This window comes from Bos indicus, chromosome 18 (assembly GCF_029378745.1).
Source record: "Bos indicus isolate NIAB-ARS_2022 breed Sahiwal x Tharparkar chromosome 18, NIAB-ARS_B.indTharparkar_mat_pri_1.0, whole genome shotgun sequence".
In the NCBI taxonomy this organism is placed as follows: domain Eukaryota; kingdom Metazoa; phylum Chordata; class Mammalia; order Artiodactyla; family Bovidae; genus Bos; species Bos indicus.
Window position 1 is genome coordinate 29,861,839 of NC_091777.1, and position 22,224 is coordinate 29,884,062.

A 22,224-nucleotide genomic window follows, 5' to 3' on the forward strand; every position below is an offset into this window, starting at 1 on the left:
CAAGTGGGAAATTAGGGGAAACAGTTATATTATTTTAGAATTGTTTAGTTATTTTTTAAAAATGTTTACTTGCTGTATTCTTATTACATCCAAGAAAAAAGGTTGAAGGAACATTGGATTATGCTATATCTAGATGACAGGACATTAATGATTACTGAATACCTACTGTATCTTAAATACTGTGGAAAATTTTTGCAATTTAAATTACTCCTATTTAATTCACTAAGAGCTATAAAATCTCATCCCATTTCACAGATGATGAAACTGGAAGGTCAAAGCTCTAGACTTCTAATGTCATAAAAACTCGAGCATTCTGATTTCCAAATCTACACTTTTTCCTCACATGAGTGCTCATTAGCTAGGATAAGGACATGAACAGCAGGGAGTTGTGCTGATGGGTGACTAACTGTCTTCCTTCTCTGTTACTAGTGTGACAGTCCTGGGAAATTGTTTGGAGGCAGCAGAGAAGTGGGAAAAGGCCATGACAAGGATAATTAAGACTTGTCTGATGAATGTTGATCCCCGAGTTCTGGGAACCTAGCAATTTCAAATATCTACTTTAGTCCTTTGAATAGATTTATGACTCTACACATGGACACACAAGATGGCCAATAAAAATCAGACTGCTTACATTCTTTACAGCCAAAGATGGAGAAGCTCTATACAATCAACATAAATAAGACTGGGAGCTGACTATGGCTTAGATAATGAACTCCTTATTGCCAAATTCAGACTTATATTGAAGAAAGTAGGGAAGACCACTAGACCATTCAGGTATGCTGCTGCTGCTGCTAAGTTGCTTCAGTCGTGTCCGACTGTGTGCAACCCCATAGATGGCAGCCCACCAGCCTCCCCCGTCCTTGGGGTTCTCCAGGCAAGAACACTAGAGTGGGTTGCCATTTCCTTCTCCAATGCATGAAAGTGAAAAGTGAAAGTGAAGTCACTCAGTTGTGTCCAGCTCTTAACGACCCCATGGACTGCAGCCCACCAGGCTCCTCCGTCCATGGGATTTTCCAGGCAAGAGTACTGGAGTGGGGTGCCATTGCCTTTTCCAGACAATTCAGGTATGACCTATATCAAATCCTTATGATTATACAGTGTAAATGACAAATAGATTCAAGCGATTAAATCTGATAGAGTGCCTGAAGAACTATGGACAGAGGTTCTTGACATTGTGCAAGGGGCAGTGATCAAGACCACCCCCAAGAAAAAGAAATGCAAAAAGGCAAAATGGTTGTCTGGGGAGGCCTTACAAATAGCTGTGAAAAGAAGAAAAGCTAAAGGCAAAGGAGAAAAGGAAAGATATACCCATTTGAATGCAGAGTTCCAAAGAAAAGAGAGGAGGGAAGGAAAGCCTTCCTCAGCAATCAATGCAAAGAAATAGAGGAAAACAACAGAATGAGAAAGACTGGATATCTCTTCAAAAAACTTAGAGATACCAAGGGAACATTTCATGCAAAGATGGGCACAATAAAGGACAGAAATGATATGGACCTAACAGAAGCAGAAGATATTAAGAAGAGGTGGCAAGAATACACAGAAGAACTGTATAAAAAAGATCTTCATGATGCAGATAACCACAATGATGTGATCACTGGACTAGAGTCAGACATCCTGGAATGCAAAGTCAAGTGGTCCTTAGGAAGCATCACTATGAACAAAGTTAATGGAGGTGACAGAATTCCAGTTGAGCTATTTCAAATCCTAAAAGATGATGCTGTGAAAATGCTGCCCTCAATATGCCAGCAAATTTGGAAAACTCAGCAGTGGCCACAGGACTGGAAAAGGTCAGTTTTCATTCCAATCCCAAAGAAAGGCAATGCCAAAGAATGCTCAAACTATGGCACACTTGAACTCATCTCACATGTTAGCAAAGTAATGCTCAAAATTCTCCAAGCCAGGCTTGAACAGTATATGAACCATGAACTTCCAGATGTTCAAGCTGGAGTTTGAAAAGGCAGAGGAACCAGAGATCAAATTGCCAACATCTGTTGGATCATCAAAAAAGCAAGAGAGTTCCAGGAAAACAACTATTTTTTTGCTTTGATTACGCCAAAGCCTTTGACTGTGTGGATCACAAAAAACTAGAAAATTCTTCAAGAGATGGGAATACCAGACCACCTGACCTACCACTTGAGAAACCTATATGCAGGTCAGGAAGCACCAGTTAGAACTGGACATGGAACAACAGACTGGTTCCAAATAGGAAAAGAAGTACGTCAAGGCTATGTTTGTCACCCTTCTTATTCAACTTATATGCAGAGTACATCATGAGAAATGTTGGGCTGGAGGAAGCCCAAGCTGGAATCAAGATTACTGGGAGAAATATCAATAACCTCAGATATGCCAGTGGCACCACCCTTATGGCAGAAAGTGAAGAAGAACTAAAGATTCTCTTGATGAAAGTGAAAGAGGAGAGTGAAAAAGTTGGCTTAAAACTCAACATTCAGAAAACTAAGATCATGGCATCTGGTCCCATCACTTCATGTCAAATAGATGGGAAACGGTGGACAGCATGTTAGACTTTATTTTTCTGGGCTCCAAAAGCACTGCAGATGGTGATTGCAGCCATGAAATTAAAAGACGTTTGCTCTTTGGAAGGAAAGTTATGACCAACCTAGACAGCATATTAAAAAGAAGAGACATTACTTTGCCAACAAAGTTCCACCTAGTCAAAGCTTTGGTTTTTCCAGTGGTCATGTATGGATGTAAGAGTTGGACTATAAAGAAAGCTGAGCACCAAAGAATTCATGCTTTTGAACTGTGGTGTTGGAGAAGACTGTTGAGAGTCCCTTGAACTGTAAGGATATCCAACCAGTCAACCCTAAAGGAAATCAGTTCTGAATATTCATTGGAAGAACTGATGCTGGAGCTGAAACTCCAATACTTTGGCCACCTGATGTGAAAAACTGACTCATTGGAAAAGACCCTGAAGATGGGAAAGATTGAAAGCAGAAGAAGAAGGGGACAACAGAGGATGATATGTTTGGATGGTATCACCAACTTGATGGACTTGAGTTTGAGTAAGCTCTGGGAGTTATTGATGGACAGGAAAGCCTGGTGTGCTGCAGTCCATGGTTTCACAAAGAGTTGGACATGACTGAGCGACTGAACTGAACTGATGACATTTTTATTTAAAGATGCACAATATAAACAGGCAACAGTCATCATCGTAGAGTAACACAATCAAATATACCTCAATCGTTATCAAATGGGTGCAATTCTCAATAATAAATTAGAAATAGTTGGCTTGCATTCATGCTCGGTCACTTTAGGCATGTGACTCTTTTCAACCTCATGGACCGCAGCCCACCAACCAGGCTCCTCTGTACGTGGGATTTTTCTGACAATCATACTGGAGTGGGTTGCCATGCCCTCATCCAGGAGATCTTCCAGACCCAGGAATTGCATCCACATCTCCTGTGTCTCCTGCATTGCAGGCAGATTCTTTACTGAGTCACCAGGGAAGCCCCTAGAAATAAATAGAACCATCACAATTATTTCCTGGCAAAGGGCATGGCAACCCACTCCAGTGTTCTTGCCTGGAGAAACCCATGGACTAAGTAGCCTGGAAGGCTACAGTCCATAGGATTGCAAAGAGTTGGACACAACTAAAGCAAATTAGCATGCGTGCACACATGCACAGGTATAAGCACAATACTAGAAAGAGACAGAAGGCAAGATTTGAATGTAAATGACTCGATGAATTAGAATACATAAAATATTTCAATAAAACAGAAGTTGATCAGATTTTAAGGTTAAAAAAAAAAATGTGGAGTAGGAGAGAGTCATATATGAAGTGAGCACCACTTGCTTAGAATTTTATTTGTCCTATCCAAATAAAAGGCTCCAGAGGACAACTTTATGCAACTCACCATGCCTTCCAGAAAGAGCCCTGAGGGGAAAGGAGAAAGAAAGCAGTATGGTTCTTCTCTCCTTACCCTTGGTTGCAGATTCCCCTAAGTTTCCTTCCTTTGAATTTTATTCTGCACTAAGTCTCCAACTATTTGTGGGGCTTCCCTGGTGGCTCATAGGTTAAACCTCCACCTGCAATGCAGGAGACCTGGGTTCAATCCCTGGGTCGGGAAGATTCCCTGGGTAAGGAAATGGCAATCCACTCCAGTATTCTTGCCTGGAGAATCCCATGGACAGAGGAGTCTGGTGGGCTACAGTCCATGGGGTTGCAAAGAGTCGGACACGACTAAGCAACTTCACTTTCACTTTCTTTTTCACCACATCCCCTGATATTTTCTCCTATGTAGGAGAATTTATCAACTATCTTATCCTAATACCCTTGAGTAATAAAATTCTATAACTCTTCTTGTTCTTAGTCCATATCTATCAAGGAACCATATTATTACAGTCTGAATTAAGCTAATAGGTAGAGACTATGCAAGTAACTTCAATTGAGTTTTTTAGAAGGCCAAATAGACTATTTGTTGTTTGGTTTATAATCATCCCAAAGATTTAAGATTACCAAGAGTCCATCTTCACAAATCCCATCAACCCAGAAATAGTAGAGTCCAAATCACTGAGAGTACAATTCTGAAGTTCCCTGGAGGACCAATGAATTAATAAATGTAGGCTATTCAGACTTTTGGTTTGGCACCCGTTAGAAAATCCCTAGATGGGGCCTGATACATCTTATTGTTGCATTTCACAATTTTTTCTTCTCAAAAAAATAAGTAATATTGATAGATGGGACTGCTATTCTCTCTCTCTCTCTCTTTTTTTTTCCTTTTAATTTTGGCTGCACCACACAGCTTGCTGAATCTTAATACCCCTGACCACAGATTGTACCCATGCCCACAGCAGTAAAAATGTGGAGTCCTAACCACTGGTGCACGTGCCCTAAGTCTCTTCTGTTGTGTCTGACTCTGTGTGACCTTGTGAACTGTAGCCCACCAGTCTCCTCTGTCCATGGGATTCTCAAAGCAAGAATACTGTGGTGGGTTGCAATGCCCTTCTCCAGGGCATCTCTCTGACCCAGGGATCAAACCCACATCTCTTGCATTCCCTGTTGGCAAGCCAGGTTCTTTACCACTAGTGCTACCTGGGAAGCCTGCGGAAATCCCAGAACTGATATTCTTAATATCGATTTCATGATACACTTTTCATAACCTAGGCTTCGTCTCTCAATATTGGAAAGTATTGTCTAGCACCTGTAATAACCTTTTAAAAACCCCTGGAGAACCCCTGCATGAAATTTTGTTTGTCTAAATAATATGGGGACCAAATTTTCTCCTATCCATCCACCTCACTCTTTTTCTGGAGGAGTTACCCTGTGCTTCTTATAGGGACTTCATTCTAGAAACAGAGGACTGAGTCACAACCTGGAGCCAAAGAACCAGCCATACAAGGTCTGAGGACCCAAATTAGTGAGACCACTGAGGAATCTCATGTTTACCAGACAAAGATTAGGGTCAGTGCTAATACCTGGGTAGTATTGAAGTTATCTTGGATAGAGAACATAAAAAAAAAATCAGCTGTTGGATGTACTTCTACCAATTGGTGTTTTGAGATTTGTGTCACTTTTGAGCAATAGCATTAAAACCCAGAAAACACTGTGTGTAGAAAGGATGTAACTTTAGTTATGAGAAGTTTCCCTAAGTATATCAACCAAGATTTAATCAAGAAAAATAACACTACTCTGAATTTCTAAAACAGAGAGAAATGATGAAGGGAGCTATTTACTCAGTTAGTGAAAACTTCAAAAGTCAGAGGACCATAAGGCATGCCAGACATTAGCAACAGAAGAAAGCTTCTACTATCCCATGCTTTAAAGAAAAAAAAAAAAAAATCAAAGGCAGTAATAACTTATTCCAGAGGAAAACAGGGACAGGTATGTCATTGTAGGGGCTTCCCAAGTGGTGCTAGTGATAAAGAATTGGCCTGCCAATGCAGGAGAGATAATCCCTGAGTTGGGAAGATCCCCGGAGGAGGAAATGACAACCCACTCCAGTATTCTTCCCTGGACAATCCCATGGATAGAGGAGCATGTGGACTATGGTCCATGGGGTCATATTCCATGAGCACTGGGATCATTCCATGCTCCTGCTGGAGAAGCAAGGAGATAAGCATCCTGGGGCTTTCTTGACTAATTTTTAAAATAAATGTTTTATTTTTAATACTTTTACAGAAAATTTTAAGAAATAATACTTAAGTTTACAATGGAGGATACCATATTGCATTTTGGTTTCACACACTATAGTTTTCACTTCTACTAGAGCTTTCCAAGGGAGAAGGCAATGCTTCAGAGTACTCCAGTACTCTTGCCTGGAAAATCCCATGGATGGAGGAGCCTGGTAGGCTACAGTCCATGGGGTCACTAAGAATCAGACATGACTGAGTGAGTGACTTCACTTTCACTTTCCACTTTGATGCATTGGAGAAGGAAACGGCAACCCACTCCAGTGTTCTTGCCTGGAGAATCCCATGGATGGAGAAGCCTGGTAGGCTGCAGTCCATGGGGTCGCACAGAGTCGGACATGACTGAAGCGACTTGGCAGTGGCAGCAGAGCTTTCCAAAGACTGAAATTAAGCAGAGATGAGCAAATAGAGGAATTGAGAAACACAGTCTGTAGGAATAAGTTTACCTGTGAATAGTTTAGCCCAGGAGAGGACAAAGTATCTCTAGGAGGACAAACGGGCACAGGATTAGCACACTAAATTATACCCTCTCTTTTTTATCAACATATTCTTTGAAGTTTTATATCTACTGAAGTCTTATCACCATATTAAAGTCACACTTGCATTATTAATCATCTGTATAAAACGTCTTCAAAGTTAGGTATCCCTGTCCTCAGGTCACAGAACCACTAATAAATAAAATAGTCAGGATTTAAACCCAATTTATTTGGCACTTTCCACTTGGCACATTAAGTTGTCAATTCAACATAGTCATTTCTTAACACTGTACCCAGATACCAAAAGCACATAAGCCATGCGAAATGCATTACTGTTCGATAACTGTAATCAAAGTTGGGCCTGTCTCTCCAGTTCTTTTTTTATTATTTTTGGCTGTGGTGGGTCTTCGTTGTCATGCACTAGCTTTTTCTACTTGCAGCAAGCAGAGGCTACTCTCTAGTTGAGGTGTGAGTACTTCACGTTGGGGTGGTTTCTCTTGTTGCAGATCACAAGCTCTAGGACTCATGGACTTTGTTGCCCCGTGCCACGCAGAATCTTCCAGGAATCTAACCTATGTCCTCTGCTTTGACAAGTGCATTCTCAACCAGTGGACAACCAAGAAAGTCCTCCATTTCTTAACAAGATTATTCATCTACAAAATGGGAAGAATTTCATATGATCTTAAAGTTCTCAATTCAAACAGCAGTAAGCCTATCTAAATTGTGTTGACCTTCTGACCGTGTCCAAAGCCCAATAGCAGTTGACTCTACCACCTCCCTTCCTGCTGGCTGAGTGATTTCACGCCATGTTCAAACAAAAAGTTAGTTTAGAATGGCACACTTGTTGTTCAAGGTGTGTAAAACAGTTTCACCATTTTTCCTACCCCAAAGAAGGAACACAATTATAAACATGTTGCAGGGGCTTGCTGCTTGATTTCTGTACAAATTCCATCAAAAATGTGCTAGCCTCACATTGATTCTCTGCATTCAAATGCTCAGCTACTGGACTGGAGCCATCAGGGCAACAAATGCTAGAGGAAGGCGTTTCAGATGTCAACACAGCTAAGCAGAAGGGACAGCTTTGTCTGTGGTTAACCACATATTGTATTTTTGCTGTTCTGTATCCATTTTTGTTGAATCCAATAACATTTTCATTTTTAGTGACCAAGCTCTGGACTTGTTATGTTTGTTCCCAGCAAACCACAAAGCACTGAAGTCAATTCATATAACTTGAGAAGCATGACATGCTCATGTACAGATTTCTCAAATGGTTAATGAGCTAAAGTGGGGACTTAGAATTCCATAATCACATCTCTCCCCTCCCTACAAACCCTCTTGTAACAATAGAGAAAAAAATAGAGAAAAACCACTGGGGAGAATATCATAATGGATAAGGAGACTAAATTAAATGGATTCAACTTCCACCTCTGTTTCTTATGTTTTCATATCCCATAAAAGTCATTGAATGCTCTGTGTCCAAAAAAAAAAAAAATCACTGATTCTAGAATACATTAATTGTTGCCTTCCTTTTTTTTTTTTTTTTTAATAAAATCTTTCCTCCCCCACCCCAACCCCCACCCCATATCTTCCTTCTTCAAGCAGCCCAGCATTTCTCTAAGGAGATTAACCTTTACTAGCTGGAATCAATTATGATGTTCTTACTTGTCCTGCCAATGATTGGTTTAGTAACAGGCCTGTGACACAATTCTCCTCGATGAGAAAAGATGCCAGAGGTTCCTGAGGAAGGGTTTTATCCAGGACAATGCTGCTTTTCTTCCTCTTGGATTGGGCATGTCTGGATGTGACATTTAGAATTACTACATCTTTCTTGAAACCGCATAGGCAGCCAAACCAAAATCAGGTCAATATGGAGTATGACAGTCAAGAAAGATTTGAAAAACTGTTATCCTCAATTATACTGTTGGTCTCTTTACTATCAAAAAGTGGGACACTTAAGCCTTGGATAAATGAGAACATAAATATTTTTAATCTTTCTGTTTTATTTTTTACATTTACATTAATTCAACACTCTATAATTTGGAATTTCCTGCTTGTTGTGAATATACCAAGATAATGGATAATGCAGTGATAAGTGTCTAATACAGTGTCTGACATGTGATGGGTTTTTAGGAAGTCTTCATCCTTTTTTCAGTGTTCCTCACTGCACATCAGGCACCCCAAGGACAGATCATATTTTCACTGAACCTGACAAAAGGACCCTAAGTCTGTGTTTGAATAGTCTGAGGATTTATATTGCAGAGATATAAGGAATAAAATAAATATTCTAAAGGAGTTTTGCTTTTTCCTGCCAGGCAAAGAGGGACTCCAGTTTCCGGGAGTGATGCTTCAATAGCAATATAGAGTGTAAGGATAAGAAATAAAATAAAACAAATCTCACAAAATCTTCAAAGGAGGCAATGAAAAAGAGAAAGGGCACACCAGCCCAGGAAGAATGGCAATTCCAGGGCATTTATTATATGCAATTACCTGCTCCTGCTTACAAACACCACTCTGAGAGCATCTCCACTTATTCCCACTTACTAATGTCAAAACTGTAATTTTCACCTGTCCTCTTCTCTTCTTTTGTGAATGACCCCTTTTGCCTGGCTGTTAACTTCCATCTCCCTGTTGTTCTGCTAATGGCATTCTACAGAGTGTCCTGACAGAGACACCTGGCATGACTGGAAGGTAGTAGATTCACTGTGATTTCTAGTCTCTTTCAGCAATTTGTTCCTCAGTCTTCTGGTGACACAGCCAACCAAGGTCAATACTTTTCACCCTGCTGTGAATGGAAGCATGTGCAGTTCTGTTTATTTGCCTACTGTCATTGGAAATGGATGTCTGTCTAGTCCAGAGGATGGGCCATAGTTATTTGCCATAAACAAAGACCCTCTTGTTCAGGAGACTCTATTTTGTTGGTAATTTACAGTACTGACTTTGTATGCAGAATTTCCATCTCTATTCTAAAACACTAGTATAGCATGTGAATAGACAGAACACAATGTGGCCTAAACAAAACCACAGAGCAGCGGTCAGTGTTATTACTTCCTTTAGCCCTTTGCATACAATTATATGAACAGATTGTTTAACTAACTGTCCCTTTCTCCAATTTGGAAAATTAAAGAATTTAGCTGATGAAACCCTGGGTTAGTAAAAGCGATCTTGGAAATACCATAAGCAATGATACAGGGCTGACAAGACATCCTTTTTAGACCACTTTCCCCAATACTTTCTGTTGGAGGTGTTTTGCAGATTCGGATACAAGTTCTCAGAAAAAAACATCCTGGTGAGCATGGCCTCCAGGGTCCAACCATCTTTATCTTAAATTTAAATCTGACTCCGTGTTTTCATCTCAAAAAAAAATTTTTTTTTTCTGGGAGATTGTTTCCACCTGTGTAACCAACTAAGAAACTCAGTGATCTAAATATCTATAACTCCAGTTTAGAACATTGTCTTGGAAATCTTAAAAGAAAAATATATTGGAATCTGTGGTTAGGCAGATTTGCGTTAAAATCCTTCATCATTACCTTAGTAGCTAAAAGATCTTAAGCAAGATTCAACATTTCAAGTATCCCTATCCCCATTTTTCAAATAAAGAATTTAATTGTCCCAATTTTTTTGTAGTTGTTGTTAAAAGAAGACAACTTAATATGATTATCTAGCACTCATAATAATCAGTGGATATTCAATACAAGTTGCCTATGAAAGCCCCTTAAGTTCAAGTCAAAAGTTCTTGAAAGACTAGCCAAGGCAATTCATTTTATTTTATTGAAAGAAATTATTGGGTAAAAGGATTGGTTAATTTCTTTCTAAACTAGAAGCTGTAAGGATAATAATGATTTTAAAAATAACAAGAGTATACATATATTTTCCAAATATTGAATATTTATAAATGGTAGAACTACCTCATTTAGGTAAAAAAAAAAAAAAAATTACCAAGATATGGAAGCGACCTAGGTGTCCATCAATAGATAAATGGATAAAGAAGCTGTGGCATATACACACACACATATATATATATACACACACACACACACATATATATATATATGTAATGGAATACTACTCAATCATATAAAAATAAAACTGCCATTTGCAGCAATATGGATGGACTTGGAGGATATTATGCTTAGTTAAATAAATCAGAGAAAGGCAAATGCTGTACATTATCACTAATATAAAATACAGCCAGTATTTTATAATAACTATAGAGTATAATCTATAAAATCACTCTTGTGCACCTGAAAATAATATAACATTATAAGTTAACTAAACCTCAATTTTAAAAAAGTGTTATATACATGAATGAGTGTCAGTGACTAGCTTTGGAGATGTGTATCCTATGTCATAGATAGCTAGATAGATATTATTTAGTTAATGGTATTTCAGAAACTTTTACTTTAAAAGATTTATCTTTCAATATCCCACCTAGACACTTGCGTTTTTGTTTATTAAGTATTTACTGTTGTATCTTTTAGAAAGAGAACTGAAATTATATATACCTATATACAAAATGACTTTCATTATAATACTTTAAAAATTGAATGATGCTAGGTTTCCAGTTGTCCCAGTCCCAGTAAACAGCCAGAGATCATGCTGAGCTGGATAAGCTTCCTCACATACTACTTCGAATAACTTACAAAGTTGATTCTCCTGCTCCAAAAAAATGCATGTCTGGCTGACAGCCACTTGAACCCTGCTGTCCTGAGCATTTCTTAAAGACCTCCAGGTGTGAGCAGTGCTTACTGTTATCTGAAAAATGTATCAAAACAGAAGCAGACATATGTTCCCCATGGGGTACTTACCTAAGGCTTCTGATAAAATTGAGACTTCTATGGAAGTGTGTGTGGATTGGGAGGGGGTGGGCTCGAAATATTCTGTGTCTCAAAGCCATTCTGACAGCATACATGATACTAGAATTAATTGTGCCTTGAAGATTGGGGCCCCAGGAACAACGCCATTTACAAAACAAAAATAAAAGGAGAGTGATTCTGGGGAAAGACCTATGAAAAAGTATACTGGGCTCTGTTGAAGACAGTGTAAATAATGTAATTACTAACTTCCAGGAGGGCATCAGAACAGCTTTGGGTGACTGATAGCCTTTGTTATCTTCTAAAATGAAGAGAGAGGGAGGAAGCATTTAGGGAAATGAACAAAGAAGAGATGTAAGGGCAGAAGAAAGGTGGATGAATGGCAGAGAACCCTGTCAGTGAGAATCTGATGGTTTAACAGCACCATTTCTTTTTTCATTCTCACCAAGAAAGGAGAGATTATAAGGGAGAGAAGTTCTGCTTCTTTATCCCTGACCAGTCTCACAGTTAGAGAGATTATTTTGATTATCATTATTAGTCTGTTTTGTGAGTTGGATGGCTGTTGAAATAAGGATGAGGGCAAGTTAAAACCTTGAGTTAAAAACAGGATTCCTGATTCGAGGTTATTTCTTCTCTTTTACTAATCTTGTAAAGCATAGGCAGCAAAATGCCTTCTCTGACTCACATTAGTGTTGTGTTGCAGAGAAAATTAAACTATGGATGTGAGATTCAAGACTGTAAAGTGTTCTTAACACTGGTTTTTTCCAGACACCCAAATGTAGACAGCCCATCATTAGGTGGTGGTAAGACCCTCTCTTAGGAAAGAGTTAACAGAAACCTTTGTAGAGAAGTGGGCCTTCAAGTACCACAAAAAGATTTTAAATGGGGATTGAAGTTGCCCAATTACAGCCTTTCAGATGAATCAAAGCCAAGGTCTGGTGATCTTCTTCTTAGGGCATGGTCTGAGGCTCTTTGGAGGGGAAGAGAAGAGAACAAAGAGAAACTGTTTCTCTATATGGATTATTAAATGAGAAACAACACTAGTACATCACAGGCACCAGAGTAAACAAACTACGCTCATCCCTTGTCTTGATTCAGTAGGTTTTGGTTTTTCTTTTTTCTCAAACAAATCTAGAAAATACACAAAGGGCTTTAACATCAAGGGAGCTGAAAGATGTCTTTTGCCTCTTTGTTGCGTTTGGCCTTTGTCGGTGGACAAAGAAGCAGTTTTTCTTTTGTTGTTGTTGTTAGACTTTATCTCTGTAAAATTACTACTGAAAATACAAACATCTGAAAAAAAAAATCTAAAGAAACCCACTTTTGTTTTTGTGAATGTATAGATTTTGAGTGTCTGTTTCAATTGCTTAAAAATACAGTCTCTCAGGTTCCCTTAAAAAAAAAAAAATAGGCAGCTTGTTTGCCATATCTTGTGTGCTGTAACTATCTGATGGATTAGAAGGTGCCTGCAACGAACACAAACAGAGATTGTCTAAACACTAAGTTTCAGCCAAATCTTACATAAAACCTGCCTCCCCAAGGGGTAATGATTCCAGTAGGAATGACCTTACCCTCTTCTGAACTTCCCCATGATCTTGTCTGTCTCTCAAGAAAAACCATCTTTTATTTGAACCAGAACACAGATAACTCTGACTTAATACCCATTTCTGAGATTCATGAGAAAATTAAGGATGGGATAAATAATAAGCATGAGTTCAGTATACATTCTTCTTAGTCACTTAATATATATTCTCTTGCTTCTCTTAAATGAGATACATATATTCTAACTTAATTGTGATAACTTCTGAGAATTCAATCATCCCTTTTACCCACAGTGAAATCTCAGGATCACAAAGTTACACTCACACAAGATCATGTAACTAGTAGGTTGAGATTTGGATCTAATTCTATCTTCAACTCTAGTAATGGTAACAATCATTTGACTTTTCTAGGTTGAGAATGGAGGCCATATCCTGTAGTCACACAACTTACTATCTATATATCGGTTCACCCAGGATCTTTGCTTAAGAATAGAAGTGATACAGGGGACTGAGATTTCCAGATATTAAACACACACACACACACACACACACACACTAAATACTACTAAGGGAATTCTGAAAGGTATACACACATCTCTGTGTTAAGTGCAGTGTGTATAAATGTGAAAAGATTGCTCCATCCAATTTACCAGAACTAAAATATAAATCTCCTCTCTTCCAACAGCTTATTAAATCACTTGGAAAAAGATTGTTGTCATTTGCATATTTGTTTTTGAGTGTTTCCTGTCGTGTGTCCTATTCAGGAAACTCCACAGCATAGCACAATAAGCAAAGGATTTGAAGTATACTAAGTTGCAGCACATCAGTCATGTATTCTATGTGTATTTTTGCATAAATTATTGTATTAGTCTTACAGTATTCAACTCATCTTCAAGTGAGAATGATTGCTTCACATGGTTGTGTTAAGAATTAAATGTGATTATGTATGTAAAGTTATCTACATTCAATAAATGCACGTTTTTTCACACTTTATAAATGATAAAGACAATGGTTATTAATTTTTAAGTACAATATAAAACTCAAGTCTTTTTATTGTCAAGTAATATGTCTCCTCTTCTAGTCTAAAATACCATGTCTTATATGCCCCCAGTGCCTGTTACAGTAAATATTGCAGAGGCATAATTCAATTACTACTGAATACATTTATTACCACTAGACTTAATTCAGTATGATCTTCAAAGGGAAAAGTTTTGAGATAATGCCTCTATTGTTGCCAAAATAATTGTCTCTATTCCACAGTCGTTTTTCTCCCACTTACTTAGACAAATCCACGCTGGGATTCCTTAGCCACTTGCTTAGAGTATCTGTATCTTAGCTCCTCAGGGGATTTACCTGAGGTCAGGTTCCCAGAAGCAGACACAGAAAGGAGAATCATGTATTAAGAACATACTTCAAAGAGAAACAGGGAAAATTGGACAATAGGAAATGGGGAGAATTTGGCAAGAGGAACAAGCCAAACAAGGGTAAAGTTTTAAGGACAGTCTCAGCTTCACTTCAGTAAGTACATGAGCTCTGTCTGAACTCTAGGGGGGGAACTGATCTTCCATAGTCCTGAGTTAGTCCCTCCTTGTCTTTGAGTTCCCCCTATTTGGAGGTTTGTGTGAATTGTAAACAACCATGCAATTCTAATTTCTGTCCTTTCAGGTAAAAGCAGCTCCAGTAACCAAAGGCTGTCCTATAAGAAGGTAACAGATACAAGACGGAAGAGACACAGGTTGCACAGGGCCACGCAGAACGGGTAAGAAGGGTTGGGGGTGGATTTGGGATAACGGTTTGGGCAGAGCACTGACAAAGTTCACTACCAGCCCCAAACAGACTCAAGTCTGTTTTAGTGCCTGTCTTAGGTTTATCTATGGAAATTTCATCACCAAAAAGTTCTAAACAGAGTCTAAAAACAACTATTTCATTTTTCTTCTAAAAGGGAAACTGGTATAGAAATGCAGGGAGCTTTCGGAAGTAGCAGACCAGAGCCGTCCATTTGTTCAGTTATATAAATTAATACTAGTCTTAACCTGCTCAGTCCCAGACTTCTTCACATAGCAACAATACTATTAATAATAACAAAATCCACACAGGTCTTGTTGGTTTGCAAAGTATGTTTGTTTCCCCTTTTATTTTCTTAACTGAGCCTCTCTCACAGCCCTTGGAATCTAAGTTAGGTACCAGTGCTTACATTTTGCAAAGAAACTCAAGGTCAGAGAGGTGATGTGATTTATTCAAGGTTACTCCCTAGTAAAGTGGCAGAATTGGGTCTAATATTTATTATTTTGTCTTCAAATCTTGTCTTCTTTCCTTGTATATATAAGTAAGTATGAACTTCAGTTCTAAACACTAGGTATCCATAAAAATAACTCTATATATTACCCTGTATTTTTTTTTCCCAGCTCTCAAGCCAGTCCTTATAGACTAGAAGGATAACTTCAACAAAAAAGAAATAACCTATCTTATACATTCTTCTGAGCTTCCCAGGTAGTTCTAGTGGTAAAGAACCCACCTGCCAATGCAGGAGACACAACAGATGCAAACTTGATCCCTGGGTCGGGAAGATGCCCTTGAAGATGGCATGGCAACCCACTCTAGCATTCTTGCCTGGAGAATCCCATGAACAGAGGAGCCTGGCGGGCTACATTCCATAGGGTCACAGAGTCGGACACAACTGAAGCGACTTACATGCACGCATATATTCTTCCATGTCCCCAGTATTTCCTCTCTCCAGACATTTGTCAGCTTCAATATACTGATGAGCAATTACTTGCATCCCAGTTGGTCAGTAAGCTCTATGATGGCAAAACCTTGATTGGATATATTTTCTTGACGTTTGAAACCCCACTACCTAGCTCCATACCAAGCGCAGGACAGGTGTTCCTTAGGAAGTTGCTGCTGAATACAGCAGTAGGTGAGGCCCACAGCAGAAAGGCAATAAAGTTAGCTTTCATTCATGTTTGTTCATTTATGCATTCATCTTTTTTTCCAAGATTCAAGCTTGTTCCAGTGTCTGTCTCATATTTATCAATGGAAATTTCACCCCCCCAAAATCCTCAAGGGATGAATCCTCTACTCCAAATGTCACTCTCCAAAGTTACTTCCCTTTGTTTTATGAAGACCTCATGTCCCTTTCCCTAACAGTTCTCTCCATGACTCAAAGATAGGAAGCAAGTACTTTGTTGAATGTTACAATTTTCCTAATAAAGCTTTTTTTTTTTTTTTTTTGCTACCCCAAGTCTTCTTAGTTGAGGCCCTCAGGGTCTTCCATCAGCATGTGTGATTTTTTTTTAAGTTATGGTATGCAGGATCTTTAGTTACATCATAGGAACTCTTATTTGCATGGGAACTCTTACCTGCAACATGGGGGATCTGGTTATCTGACAAGGATTGAACCCAGGCACCCTCCATTGGGAGTGCGAAGTCTTAGCCACTGGACCATCAGAGAAGTCCCTTAATAGAGCTATTGTTTATCCATCTCTTTTTATATTGACAGAGGGTAAGGTCAGGAGTTAGAAAAACAGCAACTAGAAATGGGATTGTCTCTGATTGAAATGGATGATAATAGATGACTACTATTTGCTGCAACTGTCTAGCAGAATGGCTGACACAATGCTAATTCCAAGAAAAGTCTTCTTGTTGAGAAGAATACTTTTTTTTTTTTTTTTCAGAGGGAATAGTATCATTTTATCTTGGTTTCACATTTCAAAAATTACATTGTCTGCATTTTGAATTAAGTGAAAGAGTTGAGAAAGGTCACTTTTTCTCCCTTATATCTCAAAAATAAACTGACTTTTAATAAGTTTCAGATGTAAAACAAGAGGTCCACCATAAACATTTATTTCAACAAAGTTATTTAAGATATCCCCTTTCTTAAAGTGCTCCAGGAATCAGATGAGTGACTATGGGCTAACCCCATCTTTATCAAGTAATAACAAAGGTTATAGCTGGGAAAGCCTTTGCTTGTTGAATGGAAGAGGGATCATAGAACTGAGTAACTTATAATACTTTGATCTTGAATCAGGTTAGGTCTTGATCTGTTTCTAGTCAGTTGATCTCTTGAAATATGTGGGCTGTGCAGTAAGATTTTGGTTTCTCTATGATTTTTTTCTTGCTTCTGTGTTTCACATATTCTTAATTTGTTTTACAGATCAATCTTTTCTTCTTTGGAATAAACCAATGTAGATAAGGGATCCCAAAAGGGAATTAATCAGTTTTGGTGCATATTTTGAAGACATCTTCAAAGAACATATTGCTCTGAAGTTAGGGTTAAACTGACACTTTCCATTAGGATAATGCAGAGGACAACGTTCTCTTAGGTGAAAGTAAGCTTTCTAAGCTTTCCTCTCCAAGACATCTTTCCTCAGGCACTGAGACTGCAGTCTTCCAATACATGGGGACAGGCAGAAAGAAGAGACTTCAAAAGTCAAATATATTTCAATAGCTAGTTTTTAGCAAGTCTGGCAGTGAGATCCTTAAATTCTTCTCTCTTCTTTGTGATGTGTGTAGGAGTGAGTAGCTGCCATAGTGATTCTGGCTATGGTCTGGAGAAGTTCTGACACAAGGCCTCAGTGTTACATATTGCATACATCCCAAAGTCATAGCTGCTTTGTTGAGGAGGGCGTTTCTCTTCCACAATGGCCAGTTTGTTTCCTTTTCTGCCTAAGAAAGCTTCTAGTTTCTCTGCTACCTGCTTTGCATGAAATGAGTGACTAATACCGTAAGAATCATAATGAAAAAAGCTATTTTTATCCTGTAGATAAACCAACAAGCTCCAGTGGGTTCCCCCAGCTGTATGGTTGGAGTTATCATTGATGGCCAAATATATAACTCTCTTATTTGGTAGGTTAAAGGGTTCAAGGAACATGGCTATCTCTGCTGGGTTGCCAGTGCACTTGATGAACTGAGTGGTCAGAGCAGTCATGAAATTGACTGTTGGAAAAGTACTGAAAGGCAAACCCAATAACATGGATATTGAGCCAGCTTGGAGGATCCAGTAGTGAGACATTTGATTGCTGCAGTAGACTGTCTGTGTAACTCAAGACTACTAGGTCCATTTTGTACCGACCAGGGCTGCTCAGAAATTCCAGAAGCTGCTTTGGGCCTCACCACCCCTACCCGCCTCCAAACAGTTCTGTACTGGCTAAAAAAAGCCCATTTTAATGGAAAAATATATACGCACACACATAATCTTGATAAAATTTGCTGTAAATAAATAGAAAGGGTAGATATTTCATTATCAAGACATCCAAGGATGGTTTCATACTCTTTCCTACCTAAGCTACATTAAAAGATATATATATATATTTGACTGCTCCAGATTTCTGTTGCAGCACATCTCCATTGCACAATGTTTGTTGCAACATGAGAACTCTTAGTTGCAGCATGTGGGATCTAGTTCCCTGACCAGGGGACCCAGACCCACTGCATCAGGAGTTCTGGGAAGTCTCTAAGCTGCATTTGAGAAGTATAGTCACTATTAGACAGTAAGAGAGATATGAAGTGGTGTCTCTGCAACCAGAGCCTCATAGAGAAATACATTGGAAACTTTTAGAAAGTGATGATGACTGAGCTGAATCAAAAAAGACAATCAGAATTAGCTGATGGGTAAAGTAGAAATTTGAGAGGAAAGAGTAAGCATAATGGTAATGAAGGCAATGTGTATAGTCCATTATTAATAATGGTTAGATTAACAGGACACGCTATGGCTGGAGTTAAGAGAGAGGAACTTTGCCTGGTCTGGTAGTGTTTGCAAACCATGAGAAAGAGCTTGTTTTTTGACTTGGGTGGTGTGGAACACTGTACCAATTAAAAAGATTTTCAGAAGGTTTGTTGGCCATGGAAATGTTAATATACCAAGTCATAAATACACACACATACATACATACACAAAATCTCTGCCAAGTGATTTAAAGATTTTCTAGTCTTATTGAAGTACAAATCATTTCAATATTGATTCACTTCTTAAGGAAAAATAAGACATGCTAAAGAGCTTGGGATAATGGAAAATGCAATTGTTTGGCATGTTCACAGGGAAATGAGAAAGGAAAAGTGAAAGTCTTTCAGTCGTGTCTGACTCTTTGAGACCCATGGACTAAGTCCATGGAATTCTCCATGCCAGAATACTGGAGTGAGTAGCCTTTCCCTTCTCCAGGAGATCTTCCCAACCCGGGGATCAAACCCAGGTCTCCAACATTGCAGATGGATTCTTTATCAGCTGAGCCATAAGGGAAGCCCAGAGATGGGAAAAGTGAGGCACAGTTGAGATCTGGCCAAAATTCTCCTGAAACTGGACATGATGACAGGTGAACCAGCACAACACATGGGATAATGTGTATCTTAACAAGGAATTTTATCACTTCTTGAAGGAGGAGGCATTTCAGAGGCAGGAGGGGAAATAATCAACAATATGCATGGAAGGGTATAGCAGAAGTTCAGATTTGAATTATAGAAAGTATGCCCACTCTGTCCCCTGGGAGAAAGTCTGGAGAATGAGTAGCCTGATAATTGACTTGAAGCAGGAAGTGCTATTGAAAAAGTATCTGAGAGATAATTCCCTGGCAGCCCAGTGGTTAAAACTCCACGCTTTCATTGCAGAGTGCCTGGGTTCAGTCCTGGGTCTGGGAATAAAAATCCTACATGCCTACGGCAGGGCCAAGTAAAAAAAAAAAATATGCCAGGCTAAGGGACCAATATAAAGATCTTGCCTTAATCCAGCTATTGTTCCTCCTTCTCTCACCAAAGGAGAGATATTCTAATAGGACGTATGGTGTCATATTCTTAATATTACCAAGAAAATGCTTACTACAGAACTCTGGCAAATGAGGATGAGGAGTATAGTTCAGATTTGAGGCAAAAGGTGGGTTACCATTTCTCTGAATTAAATGCTAGAGTTAAACTCAATTCTTTGTAGACCTTGAGGTGACCGCATAGACCATGCACAGGCTGGAGGAAGACAGGAGGGTGTAGAAATGAGGCAGAAGTTTGATGGCTATGTCTGATCTAAGATATACAGGTGAGAGATAGTACAGCTCCAGGTAAAGCGACACTGGGTAAACAAATCAACAGAAACTTATGAAAATTGTGAATACATATAAAAACAGAGAGAATAGCGTAATAAATTCCAGTGTACTTAATATGGGCTTCAGCAGTTATTAAAATAAGGCAAATAAAATTTCATCTATGCATCAAGCCCTAAATAATTACTATAATGAAGATCCAGGGCATTCTATAAATGCATCTGTAAGCTCTTCAGTTTGTATATCTAAGAAATAACACCCCCAGGCCCCATTTTATAAGATTTTAATCTTTTAGAATTCTGATCCAAATAAAATAGCCTGGTCCTTAGGATAAGGGTGAGATGTGCCTGTAACTTTCTCCTTCTCTCACCTACATATGCACAGGACATCCAGTAACATGTCATCCATGGGGTTTGCTATTTTAGCTTCAGCTGAAAGAACTTTAAATCAGTATACAAGTGTCACCTTCAAATGGTAATACTGCAAAGAAAAGAAACACAGGAACTTAAATGGAAAAAAAAATTTAGAATAATTTATAGGGATTTGCATAGCAATATTTTACAGGAGTGAAAAATTAGCCCCAGTATATTGTCTTAAAATTCAAAACAAAACAAAGCAAATTTTCAGCTCTCAATCCTGTTAGATTTTCTTCAGCCCAATATCACAAGCAGGATATTGCCTTTCTCACAGCTAGAGAATAAAGTGGATGAGGAGGAGGGGACAATGGGGAAGCCAGCAGGGAAGTGAAATCTGATGGTCAGATATCAGGCTTGTACCTTGATTTTATTGACGACTGAGCAAATTTAGACACAGAACAGCCCCAAATCTCATACCTATAAGTCTGTTTATGAACAACTGAAACAGTTCAGAGAAGTAATAGACATTAATCATTTTGGCAATTCACATAACTGTTATTGTAGGGATAATAGTATCAGTATTTCTCACAGATTTGTAGTACTTTATAACTTTTTTTCATATTTTAAAACAAATCATTCATGACATTAAAGAATGATCAAGTGAATAGTTGCAGCTTGATTACAGAGTTAGAATTTTCAGTATTTTAAATACAGTCTGTTTGTATTTTAGTAATATTCACAGTGTATTTTGGAGGGACTTTAATAACAATGAGGGACAAACCTGTTTTCCTTGATATCAGCCAGAGAAGATTAACTTTTCTAAGTAAAACAATCTTTTCTGAGAACTTTCATGTGCCATCTCACTTAAGCCTCACTCATCCCAATGAGGTGGATTAAAAATCTGCTTGCAGAGGTAAAACCACTGGCCAAGCTGTATAAATATCACGTAGTGAGTCCTGCCTTTTCATCTCAATTGAATTTTCTCTCTTTCTCTCAGTTTGCACTTACTTCTGTGTATCAGTATCTACCATATGTCATTTCTTCTAGGGGAATAATCATCCCTCTTTGCCTTAATAAATCCTAGTCATCTTTCAGGTATGGATTGACTTCCATATCACTTCTTTTGAGAATACTTCCTGGCTTCCTTTCTCCCAGGCTATTAGGTACAAACTTGTCATGCTTTTATAGTGTTGGTAATTTTATTTATCATGCTCCTATGAGCTTGTGCTCAGTGGTCTCTGACGCTTTGCCACCCCATGAACTGTAGCCCTCCAGGCTCCTCTGTCCATGGGATTCTCCAGGCAAGAATACTGGAGTGGGTTGCCATTTCCTTCTCTGGAAGATCTTCCTGATCCAGGGATCAAACCTGAGTCTCCTTCATTGGCAGGGGAATTCTTTACCACTGCTGCTAAGTCGCTTCAGTCATGTCCGACTCTGTGCAAGCCCATAGACGGCAGCCCACCAGGCTCCCCTGACCCTGGGATTCTCCAGGCAAGAGCACTGGAGCGGGTTACCATTTCCTTCTCCACTGAGCCACCTGGAAATGTTCGTGCTATGCTGTGCTTAGTTGCTTAGTCGTGTCCAACTCTTTGCAACCCCATGGACTGCAGCCCGCCAGGCTCCTCTCTCCAGGGGGCTTCTCCAGGCAAGAATACTGGAGTGGGTTGCCAAGCCTTCCTCCAAGGGATCGTCCCAACCCAGGGATCGAACCCAGGTCTCCTGCATTGTGGATTCTTTACAGACTGAAACACCAGCAAATCAAACCAGGGTCTCCTGAAATGCAAGTGGATTCTTTACCAGTTGAGAGCCTGGGAATGTTCATATTAAGCAATAAAGTCTTACAATTCTCTTCTAATTAACCAAAATGGTTT

General features: G+C 39.0%; 1 pseudogene; it reads right to left on the reverse strand.

Moving 5' to 3' along the window:
* Positions 1-17,422: 17,422 nt before the first annotated feature.
* Positions 17,423-18,065, reverse strand: LOC109572217 (sentrin-specific protease 8-like; annotated as a pseudogene).
* Positions 18,066-22,224: the final 4,159 nt, after the last annotated feature.